The sequence below is a fragment of the Globicephala melas genome, chromosome 4 (assembly GCF_963455315.2).
Source record: "Globicephala melas chromosome 4, mGloMel1.2, whole genome shotgun sequence".
Lineage (NCBI taxonomy): Eukaryota > Metazoa > Chordata > Mammalia > Artiodactyla > Delphinidae > Globicephala > Globicephala melas.
Genome location: NC_083317.1, coordinates 84,495,535 through 84,510,243, shown reverse-complemented (window position 1 = coordinate 84,510,243; position 14,709 = coordinate 84,495,535).

The window sequence follows — 14,709 nt, the reverse complement described above, 5'->3', positions numbered from 1 at the left end:
ATATCAGAGAGCTGAGCACATGTCCCGGACACAGGCTATAGAGTGCAGATCCATGTTGTATTATGAGACTTATGAAAGGGTTTTAAATTGTATCACTGGAATTCAAAATTATTAGACACATCTTTTGGATTAAAAAGTCCTGCTACATTGGGAATATATAATAATGTTGAATACTGCTTACCTTCAACCCAGCAATTATAGTCTGTGGTATATTTCTAGAAAAATCTTCATACCTAAGTACAAAGAGACATGTAAAATATTTTAAGCTAGTATAAACAATGTTGTGATTTAGAAACAACATAAATGTTCATCATTAACAGAAGAATGGATCTATCATGTCATATTCATACAACTGATGAAGTAAAATGAATTAACTAGAGCTGTGTGAATGAACATAGAAAAAAATCTCACAAAGACAATTTGGAGCAAAACAACATTGGTACAAGGATATATTCAATATATTACCATGTACATAAACTTTAAAATCATGCCAAACAATACTATCTAATGGTTATTGGTACAGTCATATTTAGTAAAAGCATTAAATTACTACAGTATAGTGAATGCAGTAACAGAAGGGCACACAAGAGACTTCACCTGTATCTGTAAAGGTGTATTTCTTAAAAAATAATTCAAAGCAAATATGATAAAATGTTTAGAATGCTAAAGTGATTTCTTAGATATTAGTAACATTGTACTTTTCTATAGGGTTCTAATATTTCATTTAAAAGAAAATTGAACAACAAAAGCCAATCTGCTTCAATGGAATGGGGTTTGGTTTTGGTTTTGTTTTCTATTTTAAGTGGTGAGAAATTTTATGTACCACATTTCTTTCTTCCTTCCTTTCTTTCTTTTTCTTTTCTTTCTTTCTTCCTTTCTTTCTTTCTTTTTTTTCTTCTATTCAGGTTTTAACTTCTCCACAAGGATATGCAGGAGCTTTAGAAAAAGATTCCCTAACAATTCTTCAAAGAAATTAAGAAGTGAAGTACAAAGAGAAGGATTTTCTACACTTCTAACCAGATTACTTTTCTCTGCACCGATTTTTTTAAAATAAGAGGTCACTGGGCTTCCCTGGTGGCGCAGTGGTTGAGAGTCCGCCTGCCGATGCAGGGGACACGGGTTTGTGCCCCGGTCCGGGAAGATCCCACGTGCCGCGGAGCGGCTGGGCCCGTGAGCCATGGCTGCTGAGCCTGCGCGTTCGGAGCCTGTACTCTGCAACGGGAGAGGCTACAGCAGTGAGAGGCCCGCGTACCGCAAAATAAAATAAAATAAAATAAGAGGTCACTAATCACAAACTTTGGAGTTGGAGAATTTTCAGTCTCTCCAAAATACCAGAGCCCAGAAACCTCTGAGACGGGTCCAAGCCTTTGAGAGTGTGCGTCTATTTTCTCCTCAATCATCCATAGGTACTTTAACTTCTTGAGCTTGGCTAAAGCCATTCCAATATTGCATCTGCCATCAGTGTCACTCTGGAGCAAGATAATCTCTGTGGGCACTGTGCACTGTTTGCTTTTATCTGCATCCACTCTGAGAGCTTTCAATAATTGCTCTTGGAGCTACAAGGTAAAGTTGCCATTCTTGTGAAATATGAATGGAAGTTTACTTTTACCTTTAGAGTAAACTGAATCCAAGTAAAACAACTTATAAGTGGTCGGTCTGTAGTTTTCCCCTCACCATGAAGGTTCCATCTGTAGATCAATGTTTTCTACCTAATCAACATAAACTTTGGAAATAATCAAAGCAGGCCATCAGTCTAGAAGTTTCTTTTTATTAAGTATATTTTCCATGTTTACATTATTCTTTTATTTTTATTTCTGAGGATTTCAGGGTCATGTAATCTGTAATGGAGCTGAAATACTCCAACCAGCAATGATCCAGGAAGACATCAAAAACACCCAGACAGAATAAGGCTAATATTTCCTCACCAGGTGTCTAGCCTCTTAATCTAGTGATAATATCACATTCCAAAGGAAAAGGCACCGAGATCCTCCCAACTAGTGCTCTAAGCACTTACTTCTCCACCTAGGATTACCAGCCTGTTGAGCAGCAAACATTCTCACCTGCATCAGAGGTGGGGGCTGATCTCCGCTTGCTGAGAACAGCAGCATCTGAGTTGTAAATAAGAGCCAAGGCAAAACTCTTTTTAGAAACCAAAACCCGGCAACAAACTTGCTGGTTTCAGGCGCAGGTGCCAAATTATCTGGGGTTTTATTTATGCTTCCTGAGACTGTGGCCCTTCTTTTGAATTGGGAATTAAAAAGTGGTCTTTTTTCATAGGTATTTTAGCTTCTGTGATGAGGAGGGGATGGCCCATCTTCCTTGTCGGAGGATAAATCTGCAGACTTCTCTAGGACTGATGTGACCCAAACACTGAGCAGGGTCCAGGGTCTCACCTGACAGAATGCTTGTGATGGGTAGTGTAGGGGGAGAAAAAGCAAGGACATTTTTTGGATCTGATTTATTGTCCAGTTTCTAGAACTCATCTTAGACAATTAACTTTTTCCTCTGAAAACATGGATCGTGGCTATTAAAATATCCTTTATCGGGTTTCTAAGTGATCGCTCAGAGACTGTTGGCATGGGGGAAAGGACACAGGACTAGAATAAGTAAACATGAGTTCTAATCACAATTTGGCCACCAAATCGCTGTCTACAGCATCCTTATCAATACCATTGGAAAAGGAAGGGCCCAAGTCATGGGTTTCCAACGCTGTCTACCATACTTGGAATCATTTGGGAAGTTAAAAATTAGTAACAACAGCAATGTCCTGCCTGGCCATTTCCCAGAGCAACAGAATCAGAAACTCCAGGATGTGGGACCTAGCACTGATATTTATAAAACGCTCCCAGGGTGATTTTAACTGAGAGCCAGATTGAAAACTAGAGTAGTGTTTCTTATACTTTCATGTGCAAGAGAGTCACCTGGGAGCTTATTAAAATGCAGGTTTGGATTCAGTAGGTCAGGGCTGAGGCATTTCTGACAAGCTCCCAGGTGATGTGCCGCTGCTGATGCATAGAGCACAATTTGAGTAGCAAGAAACTAGATGATTTCCAAGCACCCTTCCAGCACCGATTCTGTGAATTTGCATTTTTCACTTTCAACAGAATCATGAATTTCCCACCTAAGATCACCCATCTCAGAGAAATGCCTTTATAATGTCATGTACTGTGCTAGTCTCTGTGAAATAATGTAATGTTCTTTAGAAGTTACAAGATACTTCAGAATCTGATGCAACACCATGGACATTAATTATCACTGACTAGTATAACAGATATAAAAATTACAGGGGATTTGGGGGAATTCACATAAGTAGGAAGGTACCCTTGGTGTGCAGAATTTAGCACTATGAGGGTATATATACAGGGACATCTCACTTAGAAATCTGTGTGTGTGTGCATGCCTGGGGTGTGGTGTAGGTTGGAGATTGGAGGGGTTTAAGGAGAGCTTTCTGGAGAAAAGTATTTTTGATCTGAGCTCTAAAGATAAATAAAATTCAGGAGTTGGGAGGGGTATCCAGACAGAGGAATGTGGTATAAATACCTAAGTGTGTGTGAAAGAGAGGCTGAGGAAATCGGATGACTAAAGTAGCTTGATTTGACTGAAGCATAAAAAACCATGAGAAATGAGGGGTAAGCAGTGGCTAGAGACAGGACTTGAAAAATCGTACCAAGGAGTTGAGTCATTTTCCTAAAGCAAAAGAAGGCCTTCAAAGTGTTTTAAGCAGAAAAGCAACATGATTTACATTTTCAGAAATAACTTTTGTGTGCTCTGTGGGCAATGGAATCACAGAGGCAGGCATATCTGTTAGGGGGTGTCTCACTGAGAATGAATGAGGCCGGCTACTTCCATTTCCAGGAAATTCTTCTACAGACACTCACACAGGTGCCCACAGGTGTTTGGGCAAGTATGTTCATTACACTACTGCTTATAATGACAAAACCTATAAGCATAGATGATGTCTATCAATTGGACACTAGTTGTATAGCTTCTGTTATATTCATGCTATGAAATACTGCATGACCCTTAAAAAGAATGTAGTAGATCTATATTTATTAACATATAAAGATTTCCAAGACATATTGTAAAGAGAAAAAAGCAAGTCACAAATAATCTATATAGTATGGACCCCAATTACATAAAATCAAAAATATATTCTCTATATCTGCATAGTATATGTGTATGTAAATGAACAGAAAAAGGACAGAAAGGATACATTTCAAAGTGATGACAATGTCTTCCTTTAAGGAAAGGAATGGAAGACAAAGAGCAACTTCCACTCTATATGCTTCTGTTTTGTTTAAGATACTAAGAGAAAAAAGTATTTGTGTATCACTTGTGTAATTAGAAAAAAAGAAATTAATTGCTACATTGCACATCTTTTTTATTTACCAATAGCATGAGTTTTGTCTTCATCCTGTCTAATAATTTCTATGATTTTTAATTCTAAATTTCTGAAAAAATTAAAATTTAAAAAGTCTTTTAAGAATTTAAAATTCTGTAAAGATGCAGACATAGAGAATGGACTTGAGGACACGGGGAGGGGGAAGGGTAAGCTGGGATGAAGTGAGAGAGTGGCATGGACATACATACACTACAAAATGTAAAATAGATAGCTAGTGAGAAGCAGCCACATAGCACAGGGAGATCAGCTCGGTGCTCTGTGACCACCTAGAAGGGTGGGATAGGGAGGGTGGGACAGGGAGACGCAAGAGGGAGGGGATATGGGGATGTATGTATACGTATAGCTGATTCACTTTGTCATATGGCAGAAACAAACACAGCATTGTAAAGCAATTCTACTCCAATAAAGATGTTAAAAAAAAAAAGAATTTAAAATTCTGAAAATTTCTCTTCTCTCCCCTCCAAGACTGTGCCCTAAAGGTCACCTCTTCTTTCCCCCCCAAACCCCCCTCACTTTACTCTTTCTCTAGTTCTCATTATGCAGCTACCCCAAACAGATGATAACTCAGGGCACAATTTAAACTTCCAGAGGTTGAAAATCATTAAAAAGATTAAGTAACCAGCAGAAATCAACAGGGATTGAAAAAAGGAAGTTTTTCTCTGTACCCTTCTGGGCACTGAGAATTTTTAGTGCTGCCATAATTTTCTAGAAAGATCCTGTGATGACCTCTGAAAACAATCCAGGACCCCCACAGCTGCTCTCGGATCCCAGTAGAACCGATTCTGCTGTGCACTGAAGGGAAAGTTATAAATTGCTTAGAGGAGGAGGTTACAAAAGGGAGCGACCAGGCTGGCTTTTGTTAGGGTAAATCTGGGCTCCCCAACCTGTTAAGATGCTTTGAAAGAGGTAACAAAATGATCTATAAAGGCGAACCAGTGGGTGTCATTTCTTTAGATAATCAAAAACCTTTTGATTGGGGAATACACAAAAGGCTGAGGAAGGTTAGTAACCCTGGGATAAAAGAAAAATTTCCTTCATCAATTAAAAAACAGTTATGGAAAAATGAAGACTAGAACTCCAATTTCCCCAAAAGAGAAAGATTAAAATGTTGACATCGTTCAACGTTTATTATTCAATGTCAATTGAATGGAGATCTCCTGGAAGAAATCAATGATCTAAAATTGATTTTAAATGTTATAAATAAAAATACAAAATGTAAAAACAAACCTTTTTAGCAATTAATTAATAAAAGTAGCAAACATTTTATTTCCATTCTCGTACAAGTTTTTTGGCCTAGTACCTAATAAGCATTCACCAGCACCGAAAGTGTCACCATTCGAATGCTGTTTCTTTCTTCTTTTCTCACCAATTCTTAATTTTTCACTTGAGTTTTATTTTAAATAATGTGAAGACTTTTCTGATACTTATCCTGAGGGTTTTTTTGTTTTTGTTCTTTGCACTTTTACCTTATTCAAATTCACTAAGTAGAAGTCCTATCTAAACAAAGTCAACACAGAAACAACAGCAACACTAAGCTTATTAATAAATAACATTTGGAGCTTTTCTCCGGGGACACTAAACATTTCTAAAGACACTTGCCATTTAATAATCATTAAATATGAGTGATGTGCTGACATGTTATATGTATTAGAAAGAGAATAACAAAATCTGTATGATACCAACCTAATCCTACAGTCTCTAGGAAACCTCCAAATCAATGACGCATCAAGCCAGAGAGGGACTGTATTTGCATTGGGAGCTCAGAATTATTCGGTTGGCAAAAGGGAGCAGAGCAAAAAGTTGCCCACTGTATGTAAAAGCAGAGTTGACACAGTGACGGCAGAACAGCACGGCCGTCTCATCAGCCTGCTCCAAAATGCAAAGGCAGTGCAATGGAACCAGCTTCCTGAAGGCGAAGGACTCTACCTTGATGCTTTACATCCTTGGAGAGCAACTAAGATGGAAAAAAACAACTGTCCATCTCCAGAGCTGAATGATAAATAATCCACAGACAAGGCTGCCCCAAACAGATCAGGTACAATAAAGTACCTGTGGAGTGGAGAATGTTACACTGACCAGGACAACAATGACAAGGGTCAGCACTTCTATGCAGCATAGCAAGAACTTGCAGAAGAGCCCGGCAATCTGAATCTGGTCATTGTTCAGCATTTGACTTTGAATGCACCGATCTCCTCCTACTGAGCCCCACATCAGCCCCAGTTCCAATGCCTGTCTTTGTCCCTGTTTTCATCACTCCATGGTAAAATCTGAAAAATACGGGCAATGAAAGGAGGTTTTTTTGAAAAAAGTAAAACTCTATGTATTCAATTGTTTTTATTTTTAATAATCTTACCTTTATGAAATAATGGTTATAAGAAATAGTGGTAGAAGTAGTAGTAGTGTTGTTTTATTGATAAAATAAAATGTGGGTAATCCTGTGTTTTTGCATTTAAAAAAATTATTAGTTTGTTCAATCGAAAAATCTGGGGATTGCTGGTGCAATAGTTGGAAATTCTGACTGAAAGTTCAAATAGATTTGGCTCAAGTCCCATCTCTACAATTTATTGGCTGTGTGACCTCCTTTAAGCCTCAGTTTCTTCATTTGTTGAACAGAACTAACAATAGTGCCTACCTAATGGGTTGTCAGGAATATTATGGAGATAACACAGAAGATGCTTAGCACAGAGTATGGTACACTGTAATACTCGAGTGTTAGCTTTTTAAAGAGTCAAAAGAAAGGTCACTCATCATCTCTGGCCCTCAGTTGGCTCATCTCTCAAATGAGGCCTCTGACCTCAGAGACTTCGGCATCCCCTCTAATTGTGACGTCCTACACCCCACCCCATAGTTCTAGTCCTTCTACTCTTTCTAAGCTATTCAAGTCTACAACTGTTCACAGGTTCGAGTTGAACAGATGATGCTCCATCCATATAATGAATTACCACCCAAGACATGAAATGACATCCAATTATATTACGGAGTGGGAAAAGCAAAGTTACAAACCAGTTATTAACCACATGACCCAATTTTTGTAAAATGAAATACATACAAATGGTAATTTCTAACTCATCCTCCAAACCCCCCCACCCAATTACTCAAGCCAGAGCTGTCCAGAAGTAATACAACATGAGCCACAATGTGAGCCATATGTGGAATATTCAATTTCTAGTAGCCACATTAAAAGAAACAGATGAAATTTGGTTTAATGATATATTACAAAATATTTTCATTTCTACATGTAATCATTACAAAAATTATTACTGAGTATTTTACATTATTTTTCATATGAAGTCTTTGAAATCTGTGAGTATTTGACACTTTCTCATATCTTAATGTGGACTAGCTACATTTCAAGTGCTCGGTGGCCACATGCGATTCACGGCTACCATCTCAGACAGTGCCACGCTAGGCAGTTAGTCCTCCAACTCATATTGAATCAGAATGAACAGATTGAAAGGAAACTCATCTTATTTATCTTATATGCCCATAGACTAAAATAGTTCCTGTACCTATTGGGTACTCAAAAAATATTAAGTTTGAATGAATATATTTAATTCAAAGTATTCTTGGGGGACATTGCATTTTTAAGCACTGTATTAATCACGGAATAAAAGACACTGCACCAATCCCAAGAGCGAGCTTGGGAATTTTGGAAAGTGTCTCCCCCAAATCTGACTTCATAAGCAGCCTCCTACTTTGTGCAGAGGTAAAGCCAGCCGTGCAGAAATGCAAGTTACCCAATGAATTAACTAAAAATATTTATAGAACTAAAGCTAGTACCAAAATGTATATTATAGAAAATGTTCAAAGATAGTGGGGCTGAGAGAAATGGATAAAAATAAAACCTTTATTAAGTGCCTGTTATGAAAATACTTTACATACATCATTTATAATCTTCACTAAAACTCTGTAAGGTAAGGTGGAGGAATAACGACAAAGAGGAAAAAATACTGGCCGTGGAGTCATTAAAACAAACAAACAAAAACTCTTCAGATTTGAATTCTATCTCTGCCAATTTCTAGCTCTGTGACCTAAGGTAAGTTTCTTAATCTCTCTAGCCTCCGTTTTCTCATCTGTACAATGGGCATTAAATTAACTATCCTTAATTATCGTGAGGGTTAGATTAATCACCACATGAACTCTCAATGAATGACACCTAGTATTATTATAGTAGGGCTCAAATAAAATAGGAGTGATCACTGTTATCAACCTTGGTTTGTGGAAGGGAAGATCAAGGTTCAGAGGAATTAAACAGCCTCAGTGTCAAGTAGCAGATAAATAGATGAGCCAGGATTTAAACCCAGATCTGTCCAACTTAGCAAGCCCATGCACTTTCCACCATATCATACGTGGGAAGGTCCCATGGCCGAGGCCCCAGTATTTGGATACAGGGAAGACACCCTGCGAGGGTACCCACGTGGCAAAAGATGCAAATAAACACAACTTGAGGAGAAAGGCATCTCACTTAACTGGATCAGATCAGAATAGGGAACTCGAGGAGCTAAATTTGAGTCAATACGGGAGTTTGGCTTATGGAAGGCCTTGAGCCATTTGGAGGAGTTGAGACTTGACTACCACGTAAATCCCGTCATAAATCTGTGAAGCAGCTGATCAATCTCTGTGCAATTATGAAGCTCTTCTTTTTTTTAACTTAATTCTTTAGGCTGATAGGAACATTCCTTTATTTAAGTAAAGGCTGAACATATGCTTTTCTACCCTCTTCAAATCCTACTTTAAATTTGTCTTAATCCTTTGAGTCCGCATGAGGAGTGGCATTCACGTTCCAATATATTAACTAGGCTGTGAAAGGAAAACCAACCAAACTCGTATCTGTGGTTAGAACACTGCAACAACTTTACTCAGGTTAGATCCTCTCGCAGGCCCATTAAACCAACACAGCTGTTCACCATTAGTTATCTGCTCATTTGGCTGTTTTCCTGAGCCACCTCATCGATGAGCCATGAGCCACCACACCTGGCACGCTCATGTCTGAACTGAGTCATGTGAAGAACGTTATCAGAAACATTTTTTTAAAAAATGAACAAAGTGCATGTATGTGTATTAGACACTGTATATAAACATGCATGTTCATATATACATACAATTAACATGGGTTCAAGCAACACATACAACTAGGGATTCTCTCCAACTGAAGATGGACACAAAAGATTATTTATAAAAAAATATCCCCTGATTATTTTGTTTCTCTAAAGACTGCATTCTCTTTTAAAGAATGTGTATTCTTTTTCTTAAATTATTTTGACACATATTATTTACTTTATACACAAAATGAAACAGGAAATCTACTAGCAAAACTGACCAGAAAAAGGATAGAGGATGAAGACTTAGGGAAATCATCATTAATATTGCTAATGAATAGTTATTCCCTATGGTACATTCATAGGCAATTATTTCTCATGTTTTTCTGAAATAGAAATATATATATACTTATCAATTTGAAAGAAACTCTATGGAAGATTAAAATCAGTGTCTTAAAATCCTTTTAAAAGTTTTCAGTTTTTTTCAACAAGAAAACAAACCAGAAATGACTGATAAACTGAATCATTGATTGAACACTGAAAAGTGTTGTAATTACTCAAGACATGTTCTCCTTCTCTGGCCTGTTAGAGTCCCGTGGTTTCATTATATGACACTTTTCAGCACTTTTAGCTGGTTTGTGGCACAACCTCCCCAAAGAAATATGAAGAGTAATTTTCAAAAGGAACTTTTATTTTTAATATGGATTGATTTTTTTAAAGGCAGCTCCAAGCAGCTCAGTATATCAAACAGGAGCCATCACGCCAATCCCAACACATCAAGGAGCAGTTTTAGCACGTGAGGTTTGTTGTTTCTAGCAGGTATCCATGTAGCCAGCGAGGTCACCACTCAGCGAGGTGCTTTCTTTCTGGTATATAAGAAAAGAAATCACCAGGAATAAGGGGGGAAATGGGCTTGGGAAACAGGAGGGGACCTTGTCAATCTCCAAGATGCTAGAAAATGATTGTGGAAATCTTTTGTTAGGGAATCCTATAATGGTATTGCAGCTCATCTCTTGTGGACATGAACAGCAACTAGCCTAAGATGGTGAGGGCGACAGGGGATTAGACAAATCGTGAAAAGGCCCTGGAAAGGACATTACTGGTGATTGGAATCATAAAGGCCAAAACTGTATCATTATTTACCTTCAACAGCGGTGTCCCTATAAACAGGATTTCTTGGGGAAAAAAAACCCGAAGGCATATATGAAATGTTTATTATGAGTGTGTGTATATAAATTATGTTACAAATGGGGAAAGAAAAAGGCCCTACAGAACTACTCATATATTCTTATGAGTCATGCACTGATTTTTTTTATTGTTAAGAATTTGTGCTACTTCCAAGAGGAGGACATTAAGCTTGCTCCCAATCCTTTTTATTTTAAACATATGGATCACTGAGAAGGTTAGCATTGTGCTGGAAATGATTTTGATGCATATAACAAAACTATAAAAAGAACAATAGGAAGAGATGGGTAAATTTGTGAGGTTTCAAGATAGCTAGTAGGATTGTAAGCTCAAACGGCAGGATCCCTGGCATTACCCACTAGGCAGGATGACAGAATATTCCTGAATCTTGGATTTTAGGAAACTACACTGTAAAGAGCTAAAGTTTTTCAACACAAGAGTCGGTTTCAGTAGATATCTTCGTCAATCCTTCCATAGACACTTTGTTGAAAAGGAGAATCTTTTATCAATGTTTATACAGGTGTTAGAATCCAAGTTTATTGTTTAATAAAGTTTTATTGTTTAATAAGATCAAACCATATCTTGTAAACTAATCATATCCCTTTTCCCCAGGGTATTTTCTCTAAATTGATTGCTATGGGCAATTAAAATTCATGGCTTACTAGTAAGTTAGTTATTCCTTCAGATAATAATAGCAAAGACAAAAGCAGCAACGGTTACAATAATTATCGTGAGTGTTTGTCTAATAATGTAGATGAGCCACGCACTGTACTTGAGCAGATGGGGATGGGGGTGGGGTTGTTACAGAGAGGAACCAATCCCTGGTCTCACAGATTCCAGACTAGTGGGAGAGATAAACATGGACATAAATGATTACCATTGGATAAGCAGTCACAGAGTTAGTTGTAATGGCCACAGTGACCTGAAATGCTGTACATGCAGGAAATGCTTCTTTAGTGCTTACTGAATGAATGAAGTGGGCTTCTGCCTGCCCAACCTGTAACCTGCACACTATTCTGACATTCTCTTCCTCTCTTGGTTGGACTCAGCTTATAGCCCATTTGACCTTTTTCCCTGGCCAGAATCTTGGCCAGTCTCCCAGACCTAACTCATTCCAGCTACTAATAAATACCCCGTTGTATCAAAGTGTCCGGAATTACTTCTGAGGAGAGCTAAATCAAAGCTGTCCCTAATAGCAATTAGATATTTCAGAAAGCACATCAACTCCTTCCACATGTCGGGAAGCAGTGAAATATTATTAGACACTTAAAAGAGCCTGGGGCTAGGACAAGGGACCAACCCATGGTGTGACTATAGGCAAGCCGTTTCACGAAAATCTGCCTGAGATTTATATCACTGCTGCACTTATCTGGGTTTACAAGGCTCTTTCTTCCCATGTATTTATTTTGCATTTGGGATAAGAAATCACAGGGTAGACTCCTGAAGCTTTATTATAGCCTTATGGCCCAAACAGCTAGGTTTCTTACAGGTATAATTCACAAAGAAATACAGATTTTATTTTCCCTCATGAAAACACAATTTTTATTAAAACAGTTAAGTGAAAATATTTAAAATACAAGAACTCTATTTCCAGAAAGGATATACAACATAGAGCAAGACTTGGAGGAATAACACCACCATAGATCTTCAAGCTGGAAAATCTTTTTCCAATTCAAGCTCAGAAATGGTGGCCCAGGGTGGCTTAGTGACTTTACCAAGGCTACACTGTCAATCATGGGAAGAGCTGGGAGCAGATGCTTAACCTGAACTCTCCTTGTTAGAGTCTTCTTCCACTAAACATGCTTAAGCTCTGTGCTTAACTCTTGATAGTGACTCTTTGCCATCCACCAAAGTTTCTCCTATACCTTGGATAGTAGGAGGTGTGGGATAGTAGGATGCATCCTTAAATTCACCTTGAATCTCTTCACTCTAAGTCTGTACACAACTTTGGGACTTTTCAATACATTCGAAGCCCTTGCACATAAGGCTCTAGGTTTTAACTTACTCACATGACCACTTTAAGATTTTTGCTTATGACGCCTCCAGAACTACCCAGTTGCCTATATATGTTCCCTGCTCTTAGGTCTTGTTTCTTTTCTTAGATACTAGAAAAGTCAAAAAAGAAAATAAAAAGATATGATTAATATTATTTGTTCATACAACTATAATTGTCTCAAGCAAATTGGAGAGGTTTTATTTCTTTTCCATCTGGATTAATTCACCCCCAACTTCTCCATAGTCTTGCTTTTCGATGCTTTCAAAAAATAAACATATTGTTTACGTTTACTCATTAAGCATTTGTTCCTTGAAGAGAAATTTATTGAGACCTATTATGTACCAAGCAGGGATGTTGGGCGCTTGGTATACAGTAAAAATATGGTGCTTGGTCCCATGGAGTTGACAATCTGAAGGACCTAAGCAAATCACACCAATAAATAGGTATGTCTACATTAGACTACGAGATAAAGGAAAAAAACAGAGGGTAGTGAGGACAAACATTATGGAGGTCCAATTTAGACTGAAGTGGAAAAAAAATTACAGCTTCCTTCCTGTGGTTTTATAATTTGTCTCTTGATAAAAAATAAACTTTTTGAAGGGGATGATATTTGTTTTCTCAAAACAAAGCTTTTAGCAAAAGAAACATAAGATCATGTCTCTCTATTGCCTCAACTTCCTCCTCTATAAAATAGATGATCATCATGATCCTCACCCTACTTTCCAGGCACTTTGTGAATAAAATAAGACCATTAGCGAGAAGTTGTTTCCAGCATTCCACATATTATTTGGAACACTAATAGAGTTTATATTAAACATATTTTTCAAAGAAGGTAAGAGTAACAGCAATACATTGGAAACATCTTGACAAACTTAAATATCATTTCTCACCACAGGTTTTGTTGGCAGTAAAAGATTCCTTCTTTCTAAAAATATAACAAAACTTAGGATTTTCAAGTGGGCCAGCAAATAAGCCCCCGTTAGCTTCTGTGCCAGTATTATAGAATCTGCCTTTAATTTTGCTTAACAGTAATAAAAGCTTATCATGCAGCCAAATCCCTAAAGCAATGTTCTCAAAGGTTCTGCATGTGGAAGCCTGCTGCCTTGTGGCTTCCCCATTAAACACCTGTTCTGGGCTTGAGCCATGCTTTTGGTTTCTCACTCAGGTGGAGAGTCTTGCTTAAGTGGACAGGCAGGTATTTTTGCTGTCACCAAAGACAGCTAATTTGGGAAGCCTAATCTTGCAGAGGGGGCCAAGTTTCAGTTCTCAGAGTGCTGGGTTTAGGGTAGAAGGGACTCCGCCCAGAAATGCAACCTGAATACTTCCCCCTTTGCCCCTCTCTTGTCTCTGCTGAGAATCCCCTAAATAACTGACATGTTTTATAGATTTCAGGCAACCAGGTCTACAGTGTGCAGCTCCCCATTCTCTCCTGTCACCTGGCTAATTTAAGACTTTTCTCCTCCGATGGTATAGCAACTCCTGACAAGCAACTGCCTTGTGGTTTATTTCAGTTGATTCAAACACTATTATAAGTTGAGAAATTAGTTATGGGGATTGAAGGAAGGAGGAATTTTACAGGTGTGAATGCATAGCCATTTCTGATCCAAATATTTCCAAAGGAATTTTGTGCTAAGGAAATACCATCTCCCAACATTCAAGGCCCCTGCATCTCTTAATGGAAAAAGATATTTCTTAGGCAATAATTTTGCAGTTTCCTTTAACCCTAAGGATGAATCTTTCCTTGTATTCCTTTCAAAAGCACTATACTAAAGTAAAAAAACAACTTTAATTCAATAGTTGTTCAGATAATAAAGGGCTTGGTGATGCCAGTCAATGATTTCATTTCAAAACTGTGACTGAAAATGGATAGCAGTGTTGGTGGCTGCTGATCATTTTAAGGCTGGTCTAAAACTAAAGTAGCTACTCTTTGTCCCAGAAGCATTTTGATTTTAGAATGGGGAATTCTGCACATAGAACACTAGTTTGGAGGATTTTATCATTAAAGTTTTGAACAAAGAACAAATAATTTCTGCTTACTTGATCATAATCACTATTTCACAAATGGGGAAGTGAAGGGTCAAGAGGTT